The following is a 25947-nucleotide window of genomic DNA, read 5'->3' as shown; positions in this document are numbered from 1 at the left end:
TTTGGGGCACCAGGTCATCCCTATGCATGCCAATGGAGGCTTCCAGGGACAATGTCAACCCGATGCAAGCCAAAGGGGAATTTTGGGCACCAGGTCAACCCCAGGCAAGCCTCAGAGGGCTTCCAAGCACAAAGTCAAGGCCAGGCAAGCTTGTGTGGACTTTGGGGCCCCAGGTCAACCGCTTGGAAGTCAACGAGTGCTTCATGGCACAATGTCACCCCCGTTCCGGACACCAGGTCAACCCCATGCATTGCAATAGCGGCTTCCAGGCACCATGTCCATGCCATTCAAGGCTACGGGGACTGCCGCCTTCCTGTTCCTTCATGCCTATGGTGTGACGGGACGGGACTGATTGCATGCGATCTAGGAAGCTAAGCCGGCCCGGGCTCGGCTTGGACCTGGATAGCAGACTGCCTGGGAAGTGCGGGGGCTGTAGGCCACCTGCCCTTTTGGGACAGAGCTGGCCCTGCCCTTGCCTGAGTGCGGGCCGCCCGGCAAGGCACGGTGCGGAGTTCATGGGGCCACCTCTGAGTTGTGCTGCACGCCCCTGCTTGCTGCTTCACCGTAGAAGCTGCAGCGGGCCTCTGGGTGGGTCTCGCGGGCCCAGCGGGGCTGCCCGAGGTGCCTGGGGGCAAGGGGAACCGGGGAAATGGTGTGGGGGGGGCGGCAAGAGAAGGAGGCTGAAGCCGGGGTGGGGGGACACTTTTCCGAGGCTTAAGCCGGGGCGGGGAGGGGAGCGGGGGGGGGTGTAATTGACTGGGAGTTCAAACCCAGGCGGGAGGAATTCCGCACACCCTGGGCTGGCGAGTGGGTGCCGGGGAGGGGGTGGCCGGATGTGAGCACGCCAGGGCAGACACTCGCAGTGTGGGTTTTGGTCGGGTGCAGTGAGGTGGGCGGCTCAGGGTCGGAGCGCCCCCTTCTGGCCCGCTGCTCCCTGTAGCATCCTTCTTCCCGTGGCACCCCGCCAGCCCGCTTTCGCCCCTCCAAAGAGCCGGCCCGCCCGCGCAGGCCTCCAGGTCCTTGGGGGCCTGCCCTGGCTGTGGGCAGGGGCATTGTTTCCCGGTGGAGAAGGGCCAGCTTTTCCCCGTGCTCAAGGCTGGAAGGGAAGGCTGCTGGCCCTGGAGCGAGGGCTTGGGAGACCTGCCTTGAGCAAATCCCTGCGCCCCAGGGGGGTGGCGTCTGGGGCCAGGGCAGGAGGCAAGATGGAGGCAGGCGGGCGGGCAGGGCAGCGCAGGGCTGCCTGCCCCGCGTCCTCCCTGGTGGTCTAGTGGCTAGGATTTGGCGCTTTCACCGCCGCGGCCTGGGTTCGATTCCCAGCCAGGGAAAGCCGGCTTTTGAATCCCCAGCCCGCAGTGGAGGAGAAAGGGAAGGAGGCCTCCCACTTGGAGGCAGGCTCAGCTTTTGCTGGCCTCCCTGGGACGCCAGCTCCTGGTGCCATGCTATAGGCCGGCCTGACGCTGAGTGCCAAAAGCTGCTGCCAGGAGTGGGATTTGAACCCACGGCTCCAAAGAGAGACCAGGACCCCCCAGGACGAGGGAAGGGTGTGACCTTGAGCCTGGCGCTTTAGACCACTCAGCCATCCTGGCAAGGATGCCCCTGCCTCCCTCCCCTTGCCTGCGATTGTGCTGCATGCCACAGGCGGGTAGTTGGAGTCCCCCTCCTCGCCGGTGTGAACGCCAGAGTCTTTCCCCCTCGGGTGGCAGCACCCCGTGCAGGGGAAGAGCCAGGCCCGAGCCCATGGCACAGGGCAAGAGAGAGCGCTCCTGGCCTCAGCCCAAGCGCTGGCCTGTCCTTCCCTGCTGGTCTAGGAGTAGAAGGGCTACAGCTGCCGTCCAGCTTGAAGCCCCGCCCCTTGACAGAAGGCCCGCCCCTGGCCGCCATCTGTGTAAGGCAAGTGCCGCCCCCGACCCCTGACTTTTGCCACCACAAGTTGCAGCCTGTGCCCCAGAGGCACTCCCGTTGTCCAGCTCAGCCCGCGGAGGCCCCGTGGCCCTTCCCTGGTGGTCTAGTGGTTAGGATTCGGCGCTCTCACCGCCGCGGCCCGGGTTCGATTCCCGGCCAGGGAAAGCCCGTCTTCTTCCCCTGCTCTGCCTGGCCTTTCTCGCAAGCCCTTGTGGCCGGGGGCGGGGCTCTTTTGCCCCTGGAGCCCACAGCACAGCGGGCATTCCCCACCTTCCCTCCCTGCCTGGTGGGCCAGCTTTAGCAATGGAAATGATTGGCTAAGGAAGGAGCAGTGGAGGTAAGCACCCTTCAAGGTCAACAGGGTCTGTGGGCCCCAAGGGGCACATAGCCCTGAGAAGAACCAGGGCCTGGACGGTGGCCGAGATTACCCCAGCTTTCAGGTGTGCTCCACGACAGGGTTTGGCCACACATCTGTGCCCCATGGGAGACACCTAAACCCAGGTCAACCCCATGCATTCCTATGGGGACTGCCAGGGACCAGTTGAACCCCATGCATTCCTATGGGGGCATCCAGGGGACAATGTCAACCTGCATGTCAACACCAGGGAAGCCTCTGGGGACTTTCTGGCACCAGGTCAACCCCATGCATTGGAATGGGGACTTACAGGCACCATGTCAAGCCCATGCATTGCAATGGCGGCTTCCAGGCACCCTGTCCATGCCATTGAAGGCTCCGGGCACTGCCGCCTTCCTGTTCCTTCATGCCTATGGTGTGACAGGACGGGACTCGGGTTGGACCGGGATGGGAGACTGCCTGGGATGCGTGGGGGCTGTAGGCCGCCTGCCCTTTTGGGACAGAGCTGGCCCTGCCCTTGCCTGAGCGCCGGCCGCCCGGCAAGCCTTTGGAGCAGCACGGTGCGGAGCTCCTGGGGCCGCCTCTGAGTTGTGCTGCACGCCCCTGCTTGCTGCTTCACCCTAGAGCCTGCAGCGGGCCTCTGGGTGGGCCTTCCCGGCCCAGCGGGGCGGCCCGAGGTGCCTGGGGGCAAGGGGAACCGGGGAAAAGGTGTGGCGGGGGGGGCGGCAAGAGAAGGAGGCTGAAGCCGGGGTGGGGGGACACTTTTCCGAGGCTTAAGCCGGGGCGGGGAGGGAGGGGCGTACTTGCCTGGGAGTTGAAAGCCAGGCGGGAGGAATTCCAGACACCAGGTCACCCCAATGCATTCCTAAGGGGACTTTGGGGCACCAGGTCATCCCTATGCATGCCAATGGAGGCTTCCAGGGACAATGTCAACCCGATGCAAGCCAAAGGGGAATTTTGGGCACCAGGTCAACCCCAGGCAAGCCTCAGAGGGCTTCCAAGCACAAAGTCAAGGCCAGGCAAGCTTGTGTGGACTTTGGGGCCCCAGGTCAACCGCTTGGAAGTCAACGAGTGCTTCATGGCACAATGTCACCCCCGTTCCGGACACCAGGTCAACCCCATGCATTGCAATAGCGGCTTCCAGGCACCATGTCCATGCCATTCAAGGCTACGGGGACTGCCGCCTTCCTGTTCCTTCATGCCTATGGTGTGACGGGACGGGACTGATTGCATGCGATCTAGGAAGCTAAGCCGGCCCGGGCTCGGCTTGGACCTGGATAGCAGACTGCCTGGGAAGTGCGGGGGCTGTAGGCCACCTGCCCTTTTGGGACAGAGCTGGCCCTGCCCTTGCCTGAGTGCGGGCCGCCCGGCAAGGCACGGTGCGGAGTTCATGGGGCCACCTCTGAGTTGTGCTGCACGCCCCTGCTTGCTGCTTCACCGTAGAAGCTGCAGCGGGCCTCTGGGTGGGTCTCGCGGGCCCAGCGGGGCTGCCTGAGGTGCCTGGGGGCAAGGGGAACCGGGGAAATGGTGTGGGGGGGGGCGGCCGGATGTGAGCACGCCAGGGCAGACACTCGCAGTGTGGGTTTTGGTCGGGTGCAGTGAGGTGGGCGGCTCAGGGTCGGAGCGCCCCCTTCTGGCCCGCTGCTCCCTGTAGCATCCTTCTTCCCGTGGCACCCCGCCAGCCCGCTTTCGCCCCTCCAAAGAGCCGGCCCGCCCGCGCAGGCCTCCAGGTCCTTGGGGGCCTGCCCTGGCTGTGGGCAGGGGCATTGTTTCCCGGTGGAGAAGGGCCAGCTTTTCCCCGTGCTCAGGGCTGGAAGGGAAGGCTGCTGGCCCTGGAGCGAGGGCTTGGGAGACCTGCCTTGAGCAAATCCCTGCGCCCCAGGGGGGTGGCGCCTGGGGCCAGGGCAGGAGGCAAGATGGAGGCAGGCGGGCGGGCAGGGCAGGGCTGCCTGCCCCGTGTCCTCCCTGGTGGTCTAGTGGCTAGGATTTGGCGCTTTCACCGCCGCGGCCTGGGTTCGATTCCCAGCCAGGGAAAGCCGGCTTTTGAATCCCCAGCCCGCAGGGGAGGAGAAAGGGAAGGAGGCCTCCCACTTGGAGGCAGGCTCAGCTTTTGCTGGCCTCCCTGGGACGCCAGCTCCTGGTGCCCTGCTATAGGCCGGCCTGACGCTGAGTGCCAAAAGCTGCTGCCAGGAGTGGGATTTGAACCCACGCCTCCAAAGGGAGACCAGGACCCCCCAGGACGAGGGAAGGGTGTGACCTTGAGCCTGGCGCTTTAGACCACTCAGCCATCCTGGCAAGGATGCCCCTGCCTCCCTCCCCTTGCCTGCGATTGTGCTGCATGCCACAGGCGGGTAGTTGGAGTCCCCCTCCTCGCCGGTGTGAACGCCAGAGTCTTTCCCCCTCGGGTGGCAGCACCCCGTGCAGGGGAAGAGCCAGGCCCGAGCCCATGGCACAGGGCAAGAGAGAGCGCTCCTGGCCTCAGCCCAAGCGCTGGCCTGTCCTTCCCTGCTGGTCTAGGAGTAGAAGGGCTACAGCTGCCGTCCAGCTTGAAGCCCCGCCCCTTGACAGAAGGCCCGCCCCTGGCCGCCATCTGTGTAAGGCAAGTGCCGCCCCCGACCCCTGACTTTTGCCACCACAAGTTGCAGCCTGTGCCCCAGAGGCACTCCCGTTGTCCAGCTCAGCCCGCGGAGGCCCCGTGGCCCTTCCCTGGTGGTCTAGTGGTTAGGATTCGGCGCTCTCACCGCCGCGGCCCGGGTTCGATTCCCGGCCAGGGAAAGCCCGTCTTCTTCCCCTGCTCTGCCTGGCCTTTCTCGCAAGCCCTTGTGGCCGGGGGCGGGGCTCTTTTGCCCCTGGAGCCCACAGCACAGCGGGCATTCCCCACCTTCCCTCCCTGCCTGGTGGGCCAGCTTTAGCAATGGAAATGATTGGCTAAGGAAGGAGCAGTGGAGGTAAGCACCCTTCAAGGTCAACAGGGTCTGTGGGCCCCAAGGGGCACATAGCCCTGAGAAGAACCAGGGCCTGGACGGTGGCCGAGATTACCCCAGCTTTCAGGTGTGCTCCACGACAGGGTTTGGCCACACATCTGTGCCCCATGGGAGACACCTAAACCCAGGTCAACCCCATGCATTCCTATGGGGACTGCCAGGGACCAGTTGAACCCCATGCATTCCTATGGGGGCATCCAGGGGACAATGTCAACCTGCATGTCAACACCAGGGAAGCCTCTGGGGACTTTCTGGCACCAGGTCAACCCCATGCATTGGAATGGGGACTTACAGGCACCATGTCAAGCCCATGCATTGCAATGGCGGCTTCCAGGCACCCTGTCCATGCCATTGAAGGCTCCGGGCACTGCCGCCTTCCTGTTCCTTCATGCCTATGGTGTGACAGGACGGGACTCGGGTTGGACCGGGATGGGAGACTGCCTGGGATGCGTGGGGGCTGTAGGCCGCCTGCCCTTTTGGGACAGAGCTGGCCCTGCCCTTGCCTGAGCGCCGGCCGCCCGGCAAGCCTTTGGAGCAGCACGGTGCGGAGCTCCTGGGGCCGCCTCTGAGTTGTGCTGCACGCCCCTGCTTGCTGCTTCACCCTAGAGCCTGCAGCGGGCCTCTGGGTGGGCCTTCCCGGCCCAGCGGGGCGGCCCGAGGTGCCTGGGGGCAAGGGGAACCGGGGAAAAGGTGTGGCGGGGGGGGCGGCAAGAGAAGGAGGCTGAAGCCGGGGTGGGGGGACACTTTTCCGAGGCTTAAGCCGGGGCGGGGAGGGAGGGGCGTACTTGCCTGGGAGTTGAAAGCCAGGCGGGAGGAATTCCAGACACCAGGTCACCCCAATGCATTCCTAAGGGGACTTTGGGGCACCAGGTCATCCCTATGCATGCCAATGGAGGCTTCCAGGGACAATGTCAACCCGATGCAAGCCAAAGGGGAATTTTGGGCACCAGGTCAACCCCAGGCAAGCCTCAGAGGGCTTCCAAGCACAAAGTCAAGGCCAGGCAAGCTTGTGTGGACTTTGGGGCCCCAGGTCAACCGCTTGGAAGTCAACGAGTGCTTCATGGCACAATGACACCCCCGTTCCGGACACCAGGTCAACCCCATGCATTGCAATAGCGGCTTCCAGGCACCATGTCCATGCCATTCAAGGCTACGGGGACTGCCGCCTTCCTGTTCCTTCATGCCTATGGTGTGACGGGACGGGACTGATTGCATGCGATCTAGGAAGCTAAGCCGGCCCGGGCTCGGCTTGGACCTGGATAGCAGACTGCCTGGGAAGTGCGGGGGCTGTAGGCCACCTGCCCTTTTGGGACAGAGCTGGCCCTGCCCTTGCCTGAGTGCGGGCCGCCCGGCAAGGCACGGTGCGGAGTTCATGGGGCCACCTCTGAGTTGTGCTGCACGCCCCTGCTTGCTGCTTCACCGTAGAAGCTGCAGCGGGCCTCTGGGTGGGTCTCGCGGGCCCAGCGGGGCTGCCTGAGGTGCCTGGGGGCAAGGGGAACCGGGGAAATGGTGTGGGGGGGGGCGGCCGGATGTGAGCACGCCAGGGCAGACACTCGCAGTGTGGGTTTTGGTCGGGTGCAGTGAGGTGGGCGGCTCAGGGTCGGAGCGCCCCCTTCTGGCCCGCTGCTCCCTGTAGCATCCTTCTTCCCGTGGCACCCCGCCAGCCCGCTTTCGCCCCTCCAAAGAGCCGGCCCGCCCGCGCAGGCCTCCAGGTCCTTGGGGGCCTGCCCTGGCTGTGGGCAGGGGCATTGTTTCCCGGTGGAGAAGGGCCAGCTTTTCCCCGTGCTCAGGGCTGGAAGGGAAGGCTGCTGGCCCTGGAGCGAGGGCTTGGGAGACCTGCCTTGAGCAAATCCCTGCGCCCCAGGGGGGTGGCGCCTGGGGCCAGGGCAGGAGGCAAGATGGAGGCAGGCGGGCGGGCAGGGCAGGGCTGCCTGCCCCGTGTCCTCCCTGGTGGTCTAGTGGCTAGGATTTGGCGCTTTCACCGCCGCGGCCTGGGTTCGATTCCCAGCCAGGGAAAGCCGGCTTTTGAATCCCCAGCCCGCAGGGGAGGAGAAAGGGAAGGAGGCCTCCCACTTGGAGGCAGGCTCAGCTTTTGCTGGCCTCCCTGGGACGCCAGCTCCTGGTGCCCTGCTATAGGCCGGCCTGACGCTGAGTGCCAAAAGCTGCTGCCAGGAGTGGGATTTGAACCCACGCCTCCAAAGGGAGACCAGGACCCCCCAGGACGAGGGAAGGGTGTGACCTTGAGCCTGGCGCTTTAGACCACTCAGCCATCCTGGCAAGGATGCCCCTGCCTCCCTCCCCTTGCCTGCGATTGTGCTGCATGCCACAGGCGGGTAGTTGGAGTCCCCCTCCTCGCCGGTGTGAACGCCAGAGTCTTTCCCCCTCGGGTGGCAGCACCCCGTGCAGGGGAAGAGCCAGGCCCGAGCCCATGGCACAGGGCAAGAGAGAGCGCTCCTGGCCTCAGCCCAAGCGCTGGCCTGTCCTTCCCTGCTGGTCTAGGAGTAGAAGGGCTACAGCTGCCGTCCAGCTTGAAGCCCCGCCCCTTGACAGAAGGCCCGCCCCTGGCCGCCATCTGTGTAAGGCAAGTGCCGCCCCCGACCCCTGACTTTTGCCACCACAAGTTGCAGCCTGTGCCCCAGAGGCACTCCCGTTGTCCAGCTCAGCCCGCGGAGGCCCCGTGGCCCTTCCCTGGTGGTCTAGTGGTTAGGATTCGACGCTCTCACCGCCGCGGCCCGGGTTCGATTCCCGGCCAGGGAAAGCCCGTCTTCTTCCCCTGCTCTGCCTGGCCTTTCTCGCAAGCCCTTGTGGCCGGGGGCGGGGCTCTTTTGCCCCTGGAGCCCACAGCACAGCGGGCATTCCCCACCTTCCCTCCCTGCCTGGTGGGCCAGCTTTAGCAATGGAAATGATTGGCTAAGGAAGGAGCAGTGGAGGTAAGCACCCTTCAAGGTCAACAGGGTCTGTGGGCCCCAAGGGGCACATAGCCCTGAGAAGAACCAGGGCCTGGACGGTGGCCGAGATTACCCCAGCTTTCAGGTGTGCTCCACGACAGGGTTTGGCCACACATCTGTGCCCCATGGGAGACACCTAAACCCAGGTCAACCCCATGCATTCCTATGGGGACTGCCAGGGACCAGTTGAACCCCATGCATTCCTATGGGGGCATCCAGGGGACAATGTCAACCTGCATGTCAACACCAGGGAAGCCTCTGGGGACTTTCTGGCACCAGGTCAACCCCATGCATTGGAATGGGGACTTACAGGCACCATGTCAAGCCCATGCATTGCAATGGCGGCTTCCAGGCACCCTGTCCATGCCATTGAAGGCTCCGGGCACTGCCGCCTTCCTGTTCCTTCATGCCTATGGTGTGACAGGACGGGACTCGGGTTGGACCGGGATGGGAGACTGCCTGGGATGCGTGGGGGCTGTAGGCCGCCTGCCCTTTTGGGACAGAGCTGGCCCTGCCCTTGCCTGAGCGCCGGCCGCCCGGCAAGCCTTTGGAGCAGCACGGTGCGGAGCTCCTGGGGCCGCCTCTGAGTTGTGCTGCACGCCCCTGCTTGCTGCTTCACCCTAGAGCCTGCAGCGGGCCTCTGGGTGGGCCTTCCCGGCCCAGCGGGGCGGCCCGAGGTGCCTGGGGGCAAGGGGAACCGGGGAAAAGGTGTGGCGGGGGGGGCGGCAAGAGAAGGAGGCTGAAGCCGGGGTGGGGGGACACTTTTCCGAGGCTTAAGCCGGGGCGGGGAGGGAGGGGCGTACTTGCCTGGGAGTTGAAAGCCAGGCGGGAGGAATTCCAGACACCAGGTCACCCCAATGCATTCCTAAGGGGACTTTGGGGCACCAGGTCATCCCTATGCATGCCAATGGAGGCTTCCAGGGACAATGTCAACCCGATGCAAGCCAAAGGGGAATTTTGGGCACCAGGTCAACCCCAGGCAAGCCTCAGAGGGCTTCCAAGCACAAAGTCAAGGCCAGGCAAGCCTGTGTGGACTTTGGGGCCCCAGGTCAACCGCTTGGAAGTCAACGAGTGCTTCATGGCACAATGTCACCCCCGTTCCGGACACCAGGTCAACCCCATGCATTGCAATAGCGGCTTCCAGGCACCATGTCCATGCCATTCAAGGCTACGGGGACTGCCGCCTTCCTGTTCCTTCATGCCTATGGTGTGACGGGACGGGACTGATTGCATGCGATCTAGGAAGCTAAGCCGGCCCGGGCTCGGCTTGGACCTGGATAGCAGACTGCCTGGGAAGTGCGGGGGCTGTAGGCCACCTGCCCTTTTGGGACAGAGCTGGCCCTGCCCTTGCCTGAGTGCGGGCCGCCCGGCAAGGCACGGTGCGGAGTTCATGGGGCCACCTCTGAGTTGTGCTGCACGCCCCTGCTTGCTGCTTCACCGTAGAAGCTGCAGCGGGCCTCTGGGTGGGTCTCGCGGGCCCAGCGGGGCTGCCCGAGGTGCCTGGGGGCAAGGGGAACCGGGGAAATGGTGTGGGGGGGGCGGCAAGAGAAGGAGGCTGAAGCCGGGGTGGGGGGACACTTTTCCGAGGCTTAAGCCGGGGCGGGGAGGGGAGCGGGGGGGGGTGTAATTGACTGGGAGTTCAAACCCAGGCGGGAGGAATTCCGCACACCCTGGGCTGGCGAGTGGGTGCCGGGGAGGGGGTGGCCGGATGTGAGCACGCCAGGGCAGACACTCGCAGTGTGGGTTTTGGTCGGGTGCAGTGAGGTGGGCGGCTCAGGGTCGGAGCGCCCCCTTCTGGCCCGCTGCTCCCTGTAGCATCCTTCTTCCCGTGGCACCCCGCCAGCCCGCTTTCGCCCCTCCAAAGAGCCGGCCCGCCCGCGCAGGCCTCCAGGTCCTTGGGGGCCTGCCCTGGCTGTGGGCAGGGGCATTGTTTCCCGGTGGAGAAGGGCCAGCTTTTCCCCGTGCTCAAGGCTGGAAGGGAAGGCTGCTGGCCCTGGAGCGAGGGCTTGGGAGACCTGCCTTGAGCAAATCCCTGCGCCCCAGGGGGGTGGCGTCTGGGGCCAGGGCAGGAGGCAAGATGGAGGCAGGCGGGCGGGCAGGGCAGCGCAGGGCTGCCTGCCCCGTGTCCTCCCTGGTGGTCTAGTGGCTAGGATTTGGCGCTTTCACCGCCGCGGCCTGGGTTCGATTCCCAGCCAGGGAAAGCCGGCTTTTGAATCCCCAGCCCGCAGTGGAGGAGAAAGGGAAGGAGGCCTCCCACTTGGAGGCAGGCTCAGCTTTTGCTGGCCTCCCTGGGACGCCAGCTCCTGGTGCCATGCTATAGGCCGGCCTGACGCTGAGTGCCAAAAGCTGCTGCCAGGAGTGGGATTTGAACCCACGGCTCCAAAGAGAGACCAGGACCCCCCAGGACGAGGGAAGGGTGTGACCTTGAGCCTGGCGCTTTAGACCACTCAGCCATCCTGGCAAGGATGCCCCTGCCTCCCTCCCCTTGCCTGCGATTGTGCTGCATGCCACAGGCGGGTAGTTGGAGTCCCCCTCCTCGCCGGTGTGAACGCCAGAGTCTTTCCCCCTTGGGTGGCAGCACCCCGTGCAGGGGAAGAGCCAGGCCCGAGCCCATGGCACAGGGCAAGAGAGAGCGCTCCTGGCCTCAGCCCAAGCGCTGGCCTGTCCTTCCCTGCTGGTCTAGGAGTAGAAGGGCTACAGCTGCCGTCCAGCTTGAAGCCCCGCCCCTTGACAGAAGGCCCGCCCCTGGCCGCCATCTGTGTAAGGCAAGTGCCGCCCCCGACCCCTGACTTTTGCCACCACAAGTTGCAGCCTGTGCCCCAGAGGCACTCCCGTTGTCCAGCTCAGCCCGCGGAGGCCCCGTGGCCCTTCCCTGGTGGTCTAGTGGTTAGGATTCGGCGCTCTCACCGCCGCGGCCCGGGTTCGATTCCCGGCCAGGGAAAGCCCGTCTTCTTCCCCTGCTCTGCCTGGCCTTTCTCGCAAGCCCTTGTGGCCGGGGGCGGGGCTCTTTTGCCCCTGGAGCCCACAGCACAGCGGGCATTCCCCACCTTCCCTCCCTGCCTGGTGGGCCAGCTTTAGCAATGGAAATGATTGGCTAAGGAAGGAGCAGTGGAGGTAAGCACCCTTCAAGGTCAACAGGGTCTGTGGGCCCCAAGGGGCACATAGCCCTGAGAAGAACCAGGGCCTGGACGGTGGCCGAGATTACCCCAGCTTTCAGGTGTGCTCCACGACAGGGTTTGGCCACACATCTGTGCCCCATGGGAGACACCTAAACCCAGGTCAACCCCATGCATTCCTATGGGGACTGCCAGGGACCAGTTGAACCCCATGCATTCCTATGGGGGCATCCAGGGGACAATGTCAACCTGCATGTCAACACCAGGGAAGCCTCTGGGGACTTTCTGGCACCAGGTCAACCCCATGCATTGGAATGGGGACTTACAGGCACCATGTCAAGCCCATGCATTGCAATGGCGGCTTCCAGGCACCCTGTCCATGCCATTGAAGGCTCCGGGCACTGCCGCCTTCCTGTTCCTTCATGCCTATGGTGTGACAGGACGGGACTCGGGTTGGACCGGGATGGGAGACTGCCTGGGATGCGTGGGGGCTGTAGGCCGCCTGCCCTTTTGGGACAGAGCTGGCCCTGCCCTTGCCTGAGCGCCGGCCGCCCGGCAAGCCTTTGGAGCAGCACGGTGCGGAGCTCCTGGGGCCGCCTCTGAGTTGTGCTGCACGCCCCTGCTTGCTGCTTCACCCTAGAGCCTGCAGCGGGCCTCTGGGTGGGCCTTCCCGGCCCAGCGGGGCGGCCCGAGGTGCCTGGGGGCAAGGGGAACCGGGGAAAAGGTGTGGCGGGGGGGGCGGCAAGAGAAGGAGGCTGAAGCCGGGGTGGGGGGACACTTTTCCGAGGCTTAAGCCGGGGCGGGGAGGGAGGGGCGTACTTGCCTGGGAGTTGAAAGCCAGGCGGGAGGAATTCCAGACACCAGGTCACCCCAATGCATTCCTAAGGGGACTTTGGGGCACCAGGTCATCCCTATGCATGCCAATGGAGGCTTCCAGGGACAATGTCAACCCGATGCAAGCCAAAGGGGAATTTTGGGCACCAGGTCAACCCCAGGCAAGCCTCAGAGGGCTTCCAAGCACAAAGTCAAGGCCAGGCAAGCTTGTGTGGACTTTGGGGCCCCAGGTCAACCGCTTGGAAGTCAACGAGTGCTTCATGGCACAATGTCACCCCCGTTCCGGACACCAGGTCAACCCCATGCATTGCAATAGCGGCTTCCAGGCACCATGTCCATGCCATTCAAGGCTACGGGGACTGCCGCCTTCCTGTTCCTTCATGCCTATGGTGTGACGGGACGGGACTGATTGCATGCGATCTAGGAAGCTAAGCCGGCCCGGGCTCGGCTTGGACCTGGATAGCAGACTGCCTGGGAAGTGCGGGGGCTGTAGGCCACCTGCCCTTTTGGGACAGAGCTGGCCCTGCCCTTGCCTGAGTGCGGGCCGCCCGGCAAGGCACGGTGCGGAGTTCATGGGGCCACCTCTGAGTTGTGCTGCACGCCCCTGCTTGCTGCTTCACCGTAGAAGCTGCAGCGGGCCTCTGGGTGGGTCTCGCGGGCCCAGCGGGGCTGCCTGAGGTGCCTGGGGGCAAGGGGAACCGGGGAAATGGTGTGGGGGGGGGCGGCCGGATGTGAGCACGCCAGGGCAGACACTCGCAGTGTGGGTTTTGGTCGGGTGCAGTGAGGTGGGCGGCTCAGGGTCGGAGCGCCCCCTTCTGGCCCGCTGCTCCCTGTAGCATCCTTCTTCCCGTGGCACCCCGCCAGCCCGCTTTCGCCCCTCCAAAGAGCCGGCCCGCCCGCGCAGGCCTCCAGGTCCTTGGGGGCCTGCCCTGGCTGTGGGCAGGGGCATTGTTTCCCGGTGGAGAAGGGCCAGCTTTTCCCCGTGCTCAGGGCTGGAAGGGAAGGCTGCTGGCCCTGGAGCGAGGGCTTGGGAGACCTGCCTTGAGCAAATCCCTGCGCCCCAGGGGGGTGGCGCCTGGGGCCAGGGCAGGAGGCAAGATGGAGGCAGGCGGGCGGGCAGGGCAGGGCTGCCTGCCCCGTGTCCTCCCTGGTGGTCTAGTGGCTAGGATTTGGCGCTTTCACCGCCGCGGCCTGGGTTCGATTCCCAGCCAGGGAAAGCCGGCTTTTGAATCCCCAGCCCGCAGGGGAGGAGAAAGGGAAGGAGGCCTCCCACTTGGAGGCAGGCTCAGCTTTTGCTGGCCTCCCTGGGACGCCAGCTCCTGGTGCCCTGCTATAGGCCGGCCTGACGCTGAGTGCCAAAAGCTGCTGCCAGGAGTGGGATTTGAACCCACGCCTCCAAAGGGAGACCAGGACCCCCCAGGACGAGGGAAGGGTGTGACCTTGAGCCTGGCGCTTTAGACCACTCAGCCATCCTGGCAAGGATGCCCCTGCCTCCCTCCCCTTGCCTGCGATTGTGCTGCATGCCACAGGCGGGTAGTTGGAGTCCCCCTCCTCGCCGGTGTGAACGCCAGAGTCTTTCCCCCTCGGGTGGCAGCACCCCGTGCAGGGGAAGAGCCAGGCCCGAGCCCATGGCACAGGGCAAGAGAGAGCGCTCCTGGCCTCAGCCCAAGCGCTGGCCTGTCCTTCCCTGCTGGTCTAGGAGTAGAAGGGCTACAGCTGCCGTCCAGCTTGAAGCCCCGCCCCTTGACAGAAGGCCCGCCCCTGGCCGCCATCTGTGTAAGGCAAGTGCCGCCCCCGACCCCTGACTTTTGCCACCACAAGTTGCAGCCTGTGCCCCAGAGGCACTCCCGTTGTCCAGCTCAGCCCGCGGAGGCCCCGTGGCCCTTCCCTGGTGGTCTAGTGGTTAGGATTCGGCGCTCTCACCGCCGCGGCCCGGGTTCGATTCCCGGCCAGGGAAAGCCCGTCTTCTTCCCCTGGTCTGCCTGGCCTTTCTCGCAAGCCCTTGTGGCCGGGGGCGGGGCTCTTTTGCCCCTGGAGCCCACAGCACAGCGGGCATTCCCCACCTTCCCTCCCTGCCTGGTGGGCCAGCTTTAGCAATGGAAATGATTGGCTAAGGAAGGAGCAGTGGAGGTAAGCACCCTTCAAGGTCAACAGGGTCTGTGGGCCCCAAGGGGCACATAGCCCTGAGAAGAACCAGGGCCTGGACGGTGGCCGAGATTACCCCAGCTTTCAGGTGTGCTCCACGACAGGGTTTGGCCACACATCTGTGCCCCATGGGAGACACCTAAACCCAGGTCAACCCCATGCATTCCTATGGGGACTGCCAGGGACCAGTTGAACCCCATGCATTCCTATGGGGGCATCCAGGGGACAATGTCAACCTGCATGTCAACACCAGGGAAGCCTCTGGGGACTTTCTGGCACCAGGTCAACCCCATGCATTGGAATGGGGACTTACAGGCACCATGTCAAGCCCATGCATTGCAATGGCGGCTTCCAGGCACCCTGTCCATGCCATTGAAGGCTCCGGGCACTGCCGCCTTCCTGTTCCTTCATGCCTATGGTGTGACAGGACGGGACTCGGGTTGGACCGGGATGGGAGACTGCCTGGGATGCGTGGGGGCTGTAGGCCGCCTGCCCTTTTGGGACAGAGCTGGCCCTGCCCTTGCCTGAGCGCCGGCCGCCCGGCAAGCCTTTGGAGCAGCACGGTGCGGAGCTCCTGGGGCCGCCTCTGAGTTGTGCTGCACGCCCCTGCTTGCTGCTTCACCCTAGAGCCTGCAGCGGGCCTCTGGGTGGGCCTTCCCGGCCCAGCGGGGCGGCCCGAGGTGCCTGGGGGCAAGGGGAACCGGGGAAAAGGTGTGGCGGGGGGGGCGGCAAGAGAAGGAGGCTGAAGCCGGGGTGGGGGGACACTTTTCCGAGGCTTAAGCCGGGGCGGGGAGGGAGGGGCGTACTTGCCTGGGAGTTGAAAGCCAGGCGGGAGGAATTCCAGACACCAGGTCACCCCAATGCATTCCTAAGGGGACTTTGGGGCACCAGGTCATCCCTATGCATGCCAATGGAGGCTTCCAGGGACAATGTCAACCCGATGCAAGCCAAAGGGGAATTTTGGGCACCAGGTCAACCCCAGGCAAGCCTCAGAGGGCTTCCAAGCACAAAGTCAAGGCCAGGCAAGCCTGTGTGGACTTTGGGGCCCCAGGTCAACCGCTTGGAAGTCAACGAGTGCTTCATGGCACAATGTCACCCCCGTTCCGGACACCAGGTCAACCCCATGCATTGCAATAGCGGCTTCCAGGCACCATGTCCATGCCATTCAAGGCTACGGGGACTGCCGCCTTCCTGTTCCTTCATGCCTATGGTGTGACGGGACGGGACTGATTGCATGCGATCTAGGAAGCTAAGCCGGCCCGGGCTCGGCTTGGACCTGGATAGCAGACTGCCTGGGAAGTGCGGGGGCTGTAGGCCACCTGCCCTTTTGGGACAGAGCTGGCCCTGCCCTTGCCTGAGTGCGGGCCGCCCGGCAAGGCACGGTGCGGAGTTCATGGGGCCACCTCTGAGTTGTGCTGCACGCCCCTGCTTGCTGCTTCACCGTAGAAGCTGCAGCGGGCCTCTGGGTGGGTCTCGCGGGCCCAGCGGGGCTGCCCGAGGTGCCTGGGGGCAAGGGGAACCGGGGAAATGGTGTGGGGGGGGGGGCGGCAAGAGAAGGAGGCTGAAGCCGGGGTGGGGGGACACTTTTCCGAGGCTTAAGCCGGGGCGGGGAGGGGAGCGGGGGGGGGTGTAATTGACTGGGAGTTCAAACCCAGGCGGGAGGAATTCCGCACACCCTGGGCTGGCGAGTGGGTGCCGGGGAGGGGGTGGCCGGATGTGAGCACGCCAGGGCAGACACTCGCAGTGTGGGTTTTGGTCGGGTGCAGTGAGGTGGGCGGCTCAGGGTCGGAGCGCCCCCTTCTGGCCCGCTGCTCCCTGTAGCATCCTTCTTCCCGTGGCACCCCGCCAGCCCGCTTTCGCCCCTCCAAAGAGCCGGCCCGCCCGCGCAGGCCTCCAGGTCCTTGGGGGCCTGCCCTGGCTGTGGGCAGGGGCATTGTTTCCCGGTGGAGAAGGGCCAGCTTTTCCCCGTGCTCAGGGCTGGAAGGGAAGGCTGCTGGCCCTGGAGCGAGGGCTTGGGAGACCTGCCTTGAGCAAATCCCTGCGCCCCAGGGGGGTGGCGCCTGGGGCCAGGGCAGGAGGCAAGATGGAGGCAGGCGGGCGGGCAGGGCAGGGCAGGGCAGGGCAGGGCTGCCTGCCCTGTGTCCTCCCTGGTGGTCTAGTGGCTAGGATTTGGCGCTTTCACCGCCGCGGCCTGGGTTCGATTCCCAGCCAGGGAAAGCCGGCTTTTGAATCCCCAGCCCGCAGGGGAGGAGAAAGGGAAGGAGGCCTCCCACTTGGAGGCAGGCTCAGCTTTTGCTGGCCTCCCTGGGACGCCAGCTCCTGGTGCCCTGCTATAGGCCGGCCTGACGCTGAGTGCCAAAAGCTGCTGCCAGGAGTGGGATTTGAACCCACGCCTCCAAAGGGAGACCAGGACCCCCCAGGACGAGGGAAGGGTGTGACCTTGAGCCTGGCGCTTTAGACCACTCAGCCATCCTGGCAAGGATGCTCCTGCCTCCCTCCCCTTGCCTGCGAATGTGCTGCATGCCACAGGCGGGTAGTTGGAGTCCCCCTCCTCGCCGGTGTGAACGCCAGAGTCTTTCCCCCTCGGGTGGCAGCACCCCGTGCAGGGGAAGAGCCAGGCCCGAGCCCATGGCACAGGGCAAGAGAGAGCGCTCCTGGCCTCAGCCCAAGCGCTGGCCTGTCCTTCCCTGCTGGTCTAGGAGTAGAAGGGCTACAGCTGCCGTCCAGCTTGAAGCCCCGCCCCTTGACAGAAGGCCCGCCCCTGGCCGCCATCTGTGTAAGGCAAGTGCCGCCCCCGACCCCTGACTTTTGCCACCACAAGTTGCAGCCTGTGCCCCAGAGGCACTCCCGTTGTCCAGCTCAGCCCGCGGAGGCCCTGTGGCCCTTCCCTGGTGGTCTAGTGGTTAGGATTCGGCGCTCTCACCGCCGCGGCCCGGGTTCGATTCCCGGCCAGGGAAAGCCTGTCTTCTTCCCCTGCTCTGCCTGGCCTTTCTCGCAAGCCCTTGTGGCCGGGGGCGGGGCTCTTTTGCCCCTGGAGCCCACAGCACAGCGGGCATTCCCCACCTTCCCTCCCTGCCTGGTGGGCCAGCTTTAGCAATGGAAATGATTGGCTAAGGAAGGAGCAGTGGAGGTAAGCACCCTTCAAGGTCAACAGGGTCTGTGGGCCCCAAGGGGCACATAGCCCTGAGAAGAACCAGGGCCTGGACGGTGGCCGAGATTACCCCAGCTTTCAGGTGTGCTCCACGACAGGGTTTGGCCACACATCTGTGCCCCATGGGAGACACCTAAACCCAGGTCAACCCCATGCATTCCTATGGGGACTGCCAGGGACCAGTTGAACCCCATGCATTCCTATGGGGGCATCCAGGGGACAATGTCAACCTGCATGTCATCACCAGGGAAGCCTCTGGGGACTTTCTGGCACCAGGTCAACCCCATGCATTGGAATGGGGACTTACAGGCACCATGTCAAGCCCATGCATTGCAATGGCGGCTTCCAGGCACCCTGTCCATGCCATTGAAGGCTCCGGGCACTGCCGCCTTCCTGTTCCTTCATGCCTATGGTGTGACAGGACGGGACTCGGGTTGGACCGGGATGGGAGACTGCCTGGGATGCGTGGGGGCTGTAGGCCGCCTGCCCTTTTGGGACAGAGCTGGCCCTGCCCTTGCCTGAGCGCCGGCCGCCCGGCAAGCCTTTGGAGCAGCACGGTGCGGAGCTCCTGGGGCCGCCTCTGAGTTGTGCTGCACGCCCCTGCTTGCTGCTTCACCCTAGAGCCTGCAGCGGGCCTCTGGGTGGGCCTTCCCGGCCCAGCGGGGCGGCCCGAGGTGCCTGGGGGCAAGGGGAACCGGGGAAAAGGTGTGGCGGGGGGGGCGGCAAGAGAAGGAGGCTGAAGCCGGGGTGGGGGGACACTTTTCCGAGGCTTAAGCCGGGGCGGGGAGGGAGGGGCGTACTTGCCTGGGAGTTGAAAGCCAGGCGGGAGGAATTCCAGACACCAGGTCACCCCAATGCATTCCTAAGGGGACTTTGGGGCACCAGGTCATCCCTATGCATGCCAATGGAGGCTTCCAGGGACAATGTCAACCCGATGCAAGCCAAAGGGGAATTTTGGGCACCAGGTCAACCCCAGGCAAGCCTCAGAGGGCTTCCAAGCACAAAGTCAAGGCCAGGCAAGCCTGTGTGGACTTTGGGGCCCCAGGTCAACCGCTTGGAAGTCAACGAGTGCTTCATGGCACAATGTCACCCCCGTTCCGGACACCAGGTCAACCCCATGCATTGCAATAGCGGCTTCCAGGCACCATGTCCATGCCATTCAAGGCTACGGGGACTGCCGCCTTCCTGTTCCTTCATGCCTATGGTGTGACGGGACGGGACTGATTGCATGCGATCTAGGAAGCTAAGCCGGCCCGGGCTCGGCTTGGACCTGGATAGCAGACTGCCTGGGAAGTGCGGGGGCTGTAGGCCACCTGCCCTTTTGGGACAGAGCTGGCCCTGCCCTTGCCTGAGTGCGGGCCGCCCGGCAAGGCACGGTGCGGAGTTCATGGGGCCACCTCTGAGTTGTGCTGCACGCCCCTGCTTGCTGCTTCACCGTAGAAGCTGCAGCGGGCCTCTGGGTGGGTCTCGCGGGCCCAGCGGGGCTGCCCGAGGTGCCTGGGGGCAAGGGGAACCGGGGAAATGGTGTGGGGGGGGGGCGGCAAGAGAAGGAGGCTGAAGCCGGGGTGGGGGGACACTTTTCCGAGGCTTAAGCCGGGGCGGGGAGGGGAGCGGGGGGGGGTGTAATTGACTGGGAGTTCAAACCCAGGCGGGAGGAATTCCGCACACCCTGGGCTGGCGAGTGGGTGCCGGGGAGGGGGTGGCCGGATGTGAGCACGCCAGGGCAGACACTCGCAGTGTGGGTTTTGGTCGGGTGCAGTGAGGTGGGCGGCTCAGGGTCGGAGCGCCCCCTTCTGGCCCGCTGCTCCCTGTAGCATCCTTCTTCCCGTGGCACCCCGCCAGCCCGCTTTCGCCCCTCCAAAGAGCCGGCCCGCCCGCGCAGGCCTCCAGGTTCTTGGGGGCCTGCCCTGGCTGTGGGCAGGGGCATTGTTTCCCGGTGGAGAAGGGCCAGCTTTTCCCCGTGCTCAGGGCTGGAAGGGAAGGCTGCTGGCCCTGGAGCGAGGGCTTGGGAGACCTGCCTTGAGCAAATCCCTGCGCCCCAGGGGGGTGGCGCCTGGGGCCAGGGCAGGAGGCAAGATGGAGGCAGGCGGGTGGGCAGGGCAGCGCAGGGCTGCCTGCCCCGTGTCCTCCCTGGTGGTCTAGTGGCTAGGATTTGGCGCTTTCACCGCCGCGGCCTGGGTTCGATTCCCAGCCAGGGAAAGCCGGCTTTTGAATCCCCAGCCCGCAGGGGAGGAGAAAGGGAAGGAGGCCTCCCACTTGGAGGCAGGCTCAGCTTTTGCTGGCCTCCCTGGGACGCCAGCTCCTGGTGCCCTGCTATAGGCCGGCCTGACGCTGAGTGCCAAAAGCTGCTGCCAGGAGTGGGATTTGAACCCACGCCTCCAAAGGGAGACCAGGACCCCCCAGGACGAGGGAAGGGTGTGACCTTGAGCCTGGCGCTTTAGACCACTCAGCCATCCTGGCAAGGATGCCCCTGCCTCCCTCCCCTTGCCTGCGATTGTGCTGCATGCCACAGGCGGGTAGTTGGAGTCCCCCTCCTCGCCGGTGTGAACGCCAGAGTCTTTCCCCCTCGGGTGGCAGCACCCCGTGCAGGGGAAGAGCCAGGCCCGAGCCCATGGCACAGGGCAAGAGAGAGCGCTCCTGGCCTCAGCCCAAGCGCTGGCCTGTCCTTCCCTGCTGGTCTTGGAGTAGAAGGGCTACAGCTGCCGTCCAGCTTGAAGCCCCGCCCCTTGACAGAAGGCCCGCCCCTGGCCGCCATCTGTGTAAGGCAAGTGCCGCCCCCGACCCCTGACTTTTGCCACCACAAGTTGCAGCCTGTGCCCCAGAGGCACTCCCGTTGTCCAGCTCAGCCCGCGGAGGCCCCGTGGCCCTTCCCTGGTGGTCTAGTGGTTAGGATTCGGTGCTCTCACCGCCGCGGCCCGGGTTCGATTCCCGGCCAGGGAAAGCCCGTCTTCTTCCCCTGCTCTGCCTGGCCTTTCTCGCAAGCCCTTGTGGCCGGGGGCGGGGCTCTTTTGCCCCTGGAGCCCACAGCACAGCGGGCATTCCCCACCTTCCCTCCCTGCCTGGTGGGCCAGCTTTAGCAATGGAAATGATTGGCTAAGGAAGGAGCAGTGGAGGTAAGCACCCTTCAAGGTCAACAGGGTCTGTGGGCCCCAAGGGGCACATAGCCCTGAGAAGAACCAGGGCCTGGACGGTGGCCGAGATTACCCCAGCTTTCAGGTGTGCTCCACGACAGGGTTTGGCCACACATCTGTGCCCCATGGGAGACACCTAAACCCAGGTCAACCCCATGCATTCCTATGGGGACTGCCAGGGACCAGTTGAACCCCATGCATTCCTATGGGGGCATCCAGGGGACAATGTCAACCTGCATGTCAACACCAGGGAAGCCTCTGGGGACTTTCTGGCACCAGGTCAACCCCATGCATTGGAATGGGGACTTACAGGCACCATGTCAAGCCCATGCATTGCAATGGCGGCTTCCAGGCACCCTGTCCATGCCATTGAAGGCTCCGGGCACTGCCGCCTTCCTGTTCCTTCATGCCTATGGTGTGACAGGACGGGACTCGGGTTGGACCGGGATGGGAGACTGCCTGGGATGCGTGGGGGCTGTAGGCCGCCTGCCCTTTTGGGACAGAGCTGGCCCTGCCCTTGCCTGAGCGCCGGCCGCCCGGCAAGCCTTTGGAGCAGCACGGTGCGGAGCTCCTGGGGCCGCCTCTGAGTTGTGCTGCACGCCCCTGCTTGCTGCTTCACCCTAGAGCCTGCAGCGGGCCTCTGGGTGGGCCTTCCCGGCCCAGCGGGGCGGCCCGAGGTGCCTGGGGGCAAGGGGAACCGGGGAAAAGGTGTGGCGGGGGGGGCGGCAAGAGAAGGAGGCTGAAGCCGGGGTGGGGGGACACTTTTCCGAGGCTTAAGCCGGGGCGGGGAGGGAGGGGCGTACTTGCCTGGGAGTTGAAAGCCAGGCGGGAGGAATTCCAGACACCAGGTCACCCCAATGCATTCCTAAGGGGACTTTGGGGCACCAGGTCATCCCTATGCATGCCAATGGAGGCTTCCAGGGACAATGTCAACCCGATGCAAGCCAAAGGGGAATTTTGGGCACCAGGTCAACCCCAGGCAAGCCTCAGAGGGCTTCCAAGCACAAAGTCAAGGCCAGGCAAGCCTGTGTGGACTTTGGGGCCCCAGGTCAACCGCTTGGAAGTCAACGAGTGCTTCATGGCACAATGTCACCCCCGTTCCGGACACCAGGTCAACCCCATGCATTGCAATAGCGGCTTCCAGGCACCATGTCCATGCCATTCAAGGCTACGGGGACTGCCGCCTTCCTGTTCCTTAGAGGATGAACTTATTTTGTTGTCTGAGTTTGTGTTTAACCGTTTAGCTTACAAACCAACCAAGAGAGCTCGTAACGACCCGTATGGCGTGTATGCGGTCTAAATTCCAGCTGTGCCATCGGCAAGGGGGCATGTCATAACCCAATGATTTTTAGTGCCTCGGCACAGTGAAATTTTCCCACCACATGGAGCTTTCTTTGCACGGTGGATTTCTCATCTGCAGAGATAATCCCCAGTGCAAAAGAGTTCCCAGCAATCGTATGCAGATTAGTGTCCCACTATTGGTCAGTTCTAAATTATTCCTATGTGGCAGCTGGCAATTAGCTCGCTAGCCGTATAAAGGGTTATAGCACTTTCCACCCAAGTGAAGGACTCCACTACCATCTCGTGGAGAACTCTAAGCGCGCTGTGGAGCCTAGCAAACTCCGTGTGTGTCTTAGAGGAGAACTTAGGGGCCTGATCAGCCTGCTCCCCATCATCATGGTGTTATATATATATATATATATATATAGTGACGTACCCCCGTGTTCAGCGCTTGTGAAGTCGTGCTTCAACGACTCATCTCAGTTCGGTTCGGTGCGGTTCGCAATGAGATCTCATCCCTGTTTATTTTGCAACTGTAATTCAAGCAAGTTATCTTCCTGCACTGCGACCATCGGCGGTGTAAGTAAAGTTTTCTTTTACAACCAATACGCTTCCGTGCCTAACTCTACCCCATCGTGGAAAATACCCGACTTTGCGGTCTGGGCTACTGGCCATAGCCTCAGACCGCCGCTCAGCCCCGACATGGCATCACGGACAGGATACAGGGAAGACATGATGGAGTACGAGTTAGCGAGAAACTAACAGTGTGCAGTGGGAAACGGCAAATAACAGACGCCAAAGAACTAGAGGCACATATCGCTTATCATCAGGCAGGCGGAATGGGTGAAAGGCTCATCAGCGGCTACTTTTCACTGAAGGGAGAAGAGAGGGAAGCACATCTTCACCCCGGAGCTTTGGGGTGTGTGATGGGTGGAGAGTGGGTCCTGTTCAGATCCCGAGAGGAAGGGGTCACCGTATCCTCCGCCCGAGTGAAACCGGCGGGCGCAGTGGATTCGACCTTTGATCCAGAGTATACCTGCTGCCTGTGATATGTGCAGGAGACAGAAGACCAATTCAGTCCCCAGGCAGTGTTGTCCAGATTGAGGAGCCACGAGCTCCTGTCCGATCTCCGTGAGAGTTTGGAGACAGAGGGACGCGCCGCAGCTGAAGGGGCAGCCCCAAGGTACGATAAGGGGAACATGTTGAGTGTAATGGTCCGTACTGTGACAGTTTTAATGCAGGAAAATGCAAGTTTAAAAGCCCGGCTGCTCACAACCATTCAGGCAGCTGGAGATGCGGCTGTGAGAAAGGATCCTGAGACGCCATTTCAAGATGGCGCCAAGCAAGAAGGGAGCCATGCGAAGGAGCTGGAAAAGATGGGCGGAGCTTCAGAAGAACAAGTGAGAACCCATCCAGCAGTCCCGCCCACTGAAGTGACGCCCCTTATGGCGGCCCCGCCTTCTTGCCGCGGGGAGGGAGCATTGAGCAGAGGAGGGCATCCACCCCTCCTACCAGAAGCAGTAACGGCTCTAGCAGCAGTTCGTCCTGTGACACCCACCTGTCAGGCAACTGATCCACCGAGTGCAGCTTGTGCCATCACCTGTCGTGCTCGTCATTGGACTGAGTTGCAGGAGCTGTACGAGGAGTCAAAGATCAAGTCCGAAGAGACCCTGGCCGTGTGGTTGGGACGCCTAGTTGTGGAGTTCGGGTCCAACTTGTTGGACTTGGAAGAAGCAAGTTTCCTGATCCAGCGGGCCTCGTGGAGTAGAGGGCATGCCACCGACATCAATACAGTGACGTTCAACGCTCATTGGCCCATTCTGCTTCTGGCGCTTGCCGTAGGACAAGTCAGTCAGGAATCTCACACATGGCACAACGGCCGGCCGGAGAGAGCCAGCGCGGAGCAACTTTTGCTGGTCATAATCGGGATCTCGTACTGCTCCTGGAACCCCAGAGCATCTGTACTGGGACTAACACCATCCCAGCAGAGAGGGCCATGGCCTCACCGCTACCTGTGAAATCCTGGGACTGTTCCAATAAAGCTGGACAGCGTAAGAGCCTGTGTTGAGGTCTATGGAGGAAAGAACACCGTCGTCCTCCAGATTTTCCTCAACCCAATGGTTGGTCAACCTGCAAGCAACCTTTTACGTCAGCTTTCGCAACTGCGCATCCTTATGAAGTTGAGAACATCTAGCGACTGGGAGCATCGATCTACTACATACCCGATCGAAGCTCAGAGCGCAAGCCATAGTGAATCTGATTATCAGCCGTTGCCGCAGAGAACACACGAGGAGCGAATCATGTTTGGATTCCTCATAAACTGTTCTGGGCTCACCGAACGACAGCTCCGAATCCTGGGAGACGCCGGCCAATGGCAACTGGCCTATGACCTGGGTTTTCAGTATTCAGAGAAGCCAGATGACGATTCCTTGACGATGTCATCAGCATTTTCATCTTGCTGAACGTGGATAAAACCCCGCGGTGTTTGTCATCTACTTCCGCGTCGGTTGTATCCGCGAGCGTGCGAGAGGAAAAATCGTCCAAAGCGGAGCCGTGCCCGAGTGCCTGTGTTGTGTGCTGTGAGAAAAGCGGAAAGTGGCGGCAGATCTAGCTGACTGTCCTATCGCGCACGGTTCCATGTAAATATTGTAATATAGGCTAATTTATCGTTTTGAGGATTTTCTTTTACAGGTCCAGGACTCAGAGTGCGTGGCGGGAGGAAGTCCCGAGAGAGAGAAAGAGAGCATCATTAAAGAAGCGAGTGCTTGACTTGAGACTTCGCCATGACACCTACTGAAACCCTGATAGTCGAATTTCTTTGTATGAATATAATTATGTGTCTGTGTGTTGGTGCCGGCTATTATTTGATTCGGTCCTTAGAGGATGAACTTATTTTGTTGTCTGAGTTTGTGTTTAACCGTTTAGCTTACAAACCAACCAAGAGAGCTCGTAACGACCCGTATGGCGTGTATGCGGTCTAAATTCCAGCTGTGCCATCGGCAAGGGGGCATGTCATAACCCAATGATTTTTAGTGCCTCGGCACAGTGAAATTTTCCCACCACATGGAGCTTTCTTTGCACGGTGGATTTCTCAGCTGCAGAGAAATCCCTGGTGCAAAAGAGTTCCCACCATTCGTATGCAAATTAGTGTCCCACTATTGGTCAGTTCTAAATTATTCCTATGTGGTAGCTGGCAATTGGCTCGCTAGCCGTATAAAGGGTTAGAGCAGTTTCCGCCCAAGTGAAGGACTCCACAACCATCTCATGGAGAACTCTAAGCGCGCTGTGGAGCCTAGCAAACTCCGTGTGTCTTAGAGGAGAACTTAGGGGCCTGATCAGCCTGCTCCCCGTCATCATGGTGTTATATATATATATATATATATATATATATATATATATATATAGTGACGTACCCCTGTGTTCAGCACTTGTGAAGTCGTGCTTTGACAACTCATCTCAGTTTGGTTCTGTGCAGTTCGCAAAGAGATCTCATCCCTGTGTATTTTCCAACTGTAATTCAAGCTGTCATGACCCAAGGGTATGATTGTGTGTGTGCTTCGGCACTGTGGAATTATTCCCGCCACTAGGAGCTTTCTTTGCAAGGTGCATTTCTCAAGTTGCAAGAGAAATGCACGGTGCAAAGGAGTTCCCGCCACTCGTATGTAAATTTGTTCCCCGCTATTGGCTAGTTCTAAATTATTCCCACGTGGCGGCTAGCGATTGGCCTGCTAGCCGTATAAGAGGCTTGAGCGGTTTCCGCCCAAGTTGAAGAGGACTCCACATCCATCTCGTGGGGACTCTGGGGACACGGCAGGGTAATAGAGACCCTGTGTGAGACTCAGAGGAGTTTGGCGGCCTGATCCACCACCCACCTCTTCCCGTCTTCGAGCGCTAACCTTTTTAAGACGTATCTACGAGTTTTCTGGTTTTTGTGGCGCGCTTGTCGAGGGCATCCGGAGCTCTGTTTCCGTGGAGCCTAGCGAACTCCACGTGATTGTTCGTGTTGTTTTTGTTTGTAACCGCAACTTAAACAAAGCTTTCCTGCCTGCACCGCGACCATCTACGGTGTAAGTAAAATAATCTTTAAAATCAACCGCTAA

The 25947-nt window shown here is 62.6% G+C and overlaps 21 non-coding genes across 21 annotated transcripts; 14 read left to right on the top strand and 7 right to left on the bottom strand.

The window, feature by feature from the left end:
- Positions 1 to 1253: 1253 nt before the first annotated feature.
- On the top strand, positions 1254 to 1325 carry TRNAE-UUC (transfer RNA glutamic acid (anticodon UUC)). Its single transcript has one exon. It is a non-coding gene; the product is annotated as a tRNA-Glu (tRNA).
- A 150-nt stretch (positions 1326 to 1475) lies between these two features.
- On the bottom strand, positions 1476 to 1586 carry TRNAL-CAA (transfer RNA leucine (anticodon CAA)). The gene is made up of 2 exons: positions 1549 to 1586; positions 1476 to 1521 (listed from the first exon to the last, which is right to left on the bottom strand). It is a non-coding gene; the product is annotated as a tRNA-Leu (tRNA).
- A 408-nt stretch (positions 1587 to 1994) lies between these two features.
- TRNAE-CUC (transfer RNA glutamic acid (anticodon CUC)) lies at positions 1995 to 2066 on the top strand. Its single transcript has one exon. It is a non-coding gene; the product is annotated as a tRNA-Glu (tRNA).
- A 2153-nt stretch (positions 2067 to 4219) lies between these two features.
- Positions 4220 to 4291, top strand: TRNAE-UUC (transfer RNA glutamic acid (anticodon UUC)). The gene has a single exon. It is a non-coding gene; the product is annotated as a tRNA-Glu (tRNA).
- A 150-nt stretch (positions 4292 to 4441) lies between these two features.
- Positions 4442 to 4552, bottom strand: TRNAL-CAA (transfer RNA leucine (anticodon CAA)). Its single transcript has 2 exons — positions 4515 to 4552; positions 4442 to 4487 (listed from the first exon to the last, which is right to left on the bottom strand). It is a non-coding gene; the product is annotated as a tRNA-Leu (tRNA).
- Positions 4553 to 4960: 408 nt separating this feature from the next.
- On the top strand, positions 4961 to 5032 carry TRNAE-CUC (transfer RNA glutamic acid (anticodon CUC)). The gene has a single exon. It is a non-coding gene; the product is annotated as a tRNA-Glu (tRNA).
- Positions 5033 to 7185: 2153 nt separating this feature from the next.
- On the top strand, positions 7186 to 7257 carry TRNAE-UUC (transfer RNA glutamic acid (anticodon UUC)). Its single transcript has one exon. It is a non-coding gene; the product is annotated as a tRNA-Glu (tRNA).
- Positions 7258 to 7407: 150 nt separating this feature from the next.
- Positions 7408 to 7518, bottom strand: TRNAL-CAA (transfer RNA leucine (anticodon CAA)). The gene is made up of 2 exons: positions 7481 to 7518; positions 7408 to 7453 (listed from the first exon to the last, which is right to left on the bottom strand). It is a non-coding gene; the product is annotated as a tRNA-Leu (tRNA).
- Positions 7519 to 7926: 408 nt separating this feature from the next.
- On the top strand, positions 7927 to 7998 carry TRNAE-CUC (transfer RNA glutamic acid (anticodon CUC)). The gene has a single exon. It is a non-coding gene; the product is annotated as a tRNA-Glu (tRNA).
- Positions 7999 to 10317: 2319 nt separating this feature from the next.
- TRNAE-UUC (transfer RNA glutamic acid (anticodon UUC)) lies at positions 10318 to 10389 on the top strand. Its single transcript has one exon. It is a non-coding gene; the product is annotated as a tRNA-Glu (tRNA).
- Positions 10390 to 10539: 150 nt separating this feature from the next.
- On the bottom strand, positions 10540 to 10650 carry TRNAL-CAA (transfer RNA leucine (anticodon CAA)). The gene is made up of 2 exons: positions 10613 to 10650; positions 10540 to 10585 (listed from the first exon to the last, which is right to left on the bottom strand). It is a non-coding gene; the product is annotated as a tRNA-Leu (tRNA).
- A 408-nt stretch (positions 10651 to 11058) lies between these two features.
- Positions 11059 to 11130, top strand: TRNAE-CUC (transfer RNA glutamic acid (anticodon CUC)). Its single transcript has one exon. It is a non-coding gene; the product is annotated as a tRNA-Glu (tRNA).
- A 2153-nt stretch (positions 11131 to 13283) lies between these two features.
- Positions 13284 to 13355, top strand: TRNAE-UUC (transfer RNA glutamic acid (anticodon UUC)). The gene has a single exon. It is a non-coding gene; the product is annotated as a tRNA-Glu (tRNA).
- Positions 13356 to 13505: 150 nt separating this feature from the next.
- On the bottom strand, positions 13506 to 13616 carry TRNAL-CAA (transfer RNA leucine (anticodon CAA)). Its single transcript has 2 exons — positions 13579 to 13616; positions 13506 to 13551 (listed from the first exon to the last, which is right to left on the bottom strand). It is a non-coding gene; the product is annotated as a tRNA-Leu (tRNA).
- A 408-nt stretch (positions 13617 to 14024) lies between these two features.
- Positions 14025 to 14096, top strand: TRNAE-CUC (transfer RNA glutamic acid (anticodon CUC)). The gene has a single exon. It is a non-coding gene; the product is annotated as a tRNA-Glu (tRNA).
- Positions 14097 to 16428: 2332 nt separating this feature from the next.
- TRNAE-UUC (transfer RNA glutamic acid (anticodon UUC)) lies at positions 16429 to 16500 on the top strand. The gene has a single exon. It is a non-coding gene; the product is annotated as a tRNA-Glu (tRNA).
- Positions 16501 to 16650: 150 nt separating this feature from the next.
- On the bottom strand, positions 16651 to 16761 carry TRNAL-CAA (transfer RNA leucine (anticodon CAA)). Its single transcript has 2 exons — positions 16724 to 16761; positions 16651 to 16696 (listed from the first exon to the last, which is right to left on the bottom strand). It is a non-coding gene; the product is annotated as a tRNA-Leu (tRNA).
- Positions 16762 to 17169: 408 nt separating this feature from the next.
- TRNAE-CUC (transfer RNA glutamic acid (anticodon CUC)) lies at positions 17170 to 17241 on the top strand. Its single transcript has one exon. It is a non-coding gene; the product is annotated as a tRNA-Glu (tRNA).
- A 2321-nt stretch (positions 17242 to 19562) lies between these two features.
- On the top strand, positions 19563 to 19634 carry TRNAE-UUC (transfer RNA glutamic acid (anticodon UUC)). The gene has a single exon. It is a non-coding gene; the product is annotated as a tRNA-Glu (tRNA).
- A 150-nt stretch (positions 19635 to 19784) lies between these two features.
- TRNAL-CAA (transfer RNA leucine (anticodon CAA)) lies at positions 19785 to 19895 on the bottom strand. Its single transcript has 2 exons — positions 19858 to 19895; positions 19785 to 19830 (listed from the first exon to the last, which is right to left on the bottom strand). It is a non-coding gene; the product is annotated as a tRNA-Leu (tRNA).
- A 408-nt stretch (positions 19896 to 20303) lies between these two features.
- Positions 20304 to 20375, top strand: TRNAE-CUC (transfer RNA glutamic acid (anticodon CUC)). The gene has a single exon. It is a non-coding gene; the product is annotated as a tRNA-Glu (tRNA).
- Positions 20376 to 25947: the final 5572 nt, after the last annotated feature.

The sequence above is a fragment of the Alligator mississippiensis genome, chromosome 15, assembly GCF_030867095.1.
Source record: "Alligator mississippiensis isolate rAllMis1 chromosome 15, rAllMis1, whole genome shotgun sequence".
Lineage (NCBI taxonomy): Eukaryota > Metazoa > Chordata > Crocodylia > Alligatoridae > Alligator > Alligator mississippiensis.
The sequence above is the reverse complement of the archived record's forward strand: the minus strand, read 5'-3'. Positions and strand labels throughout refer to the sequence as shown.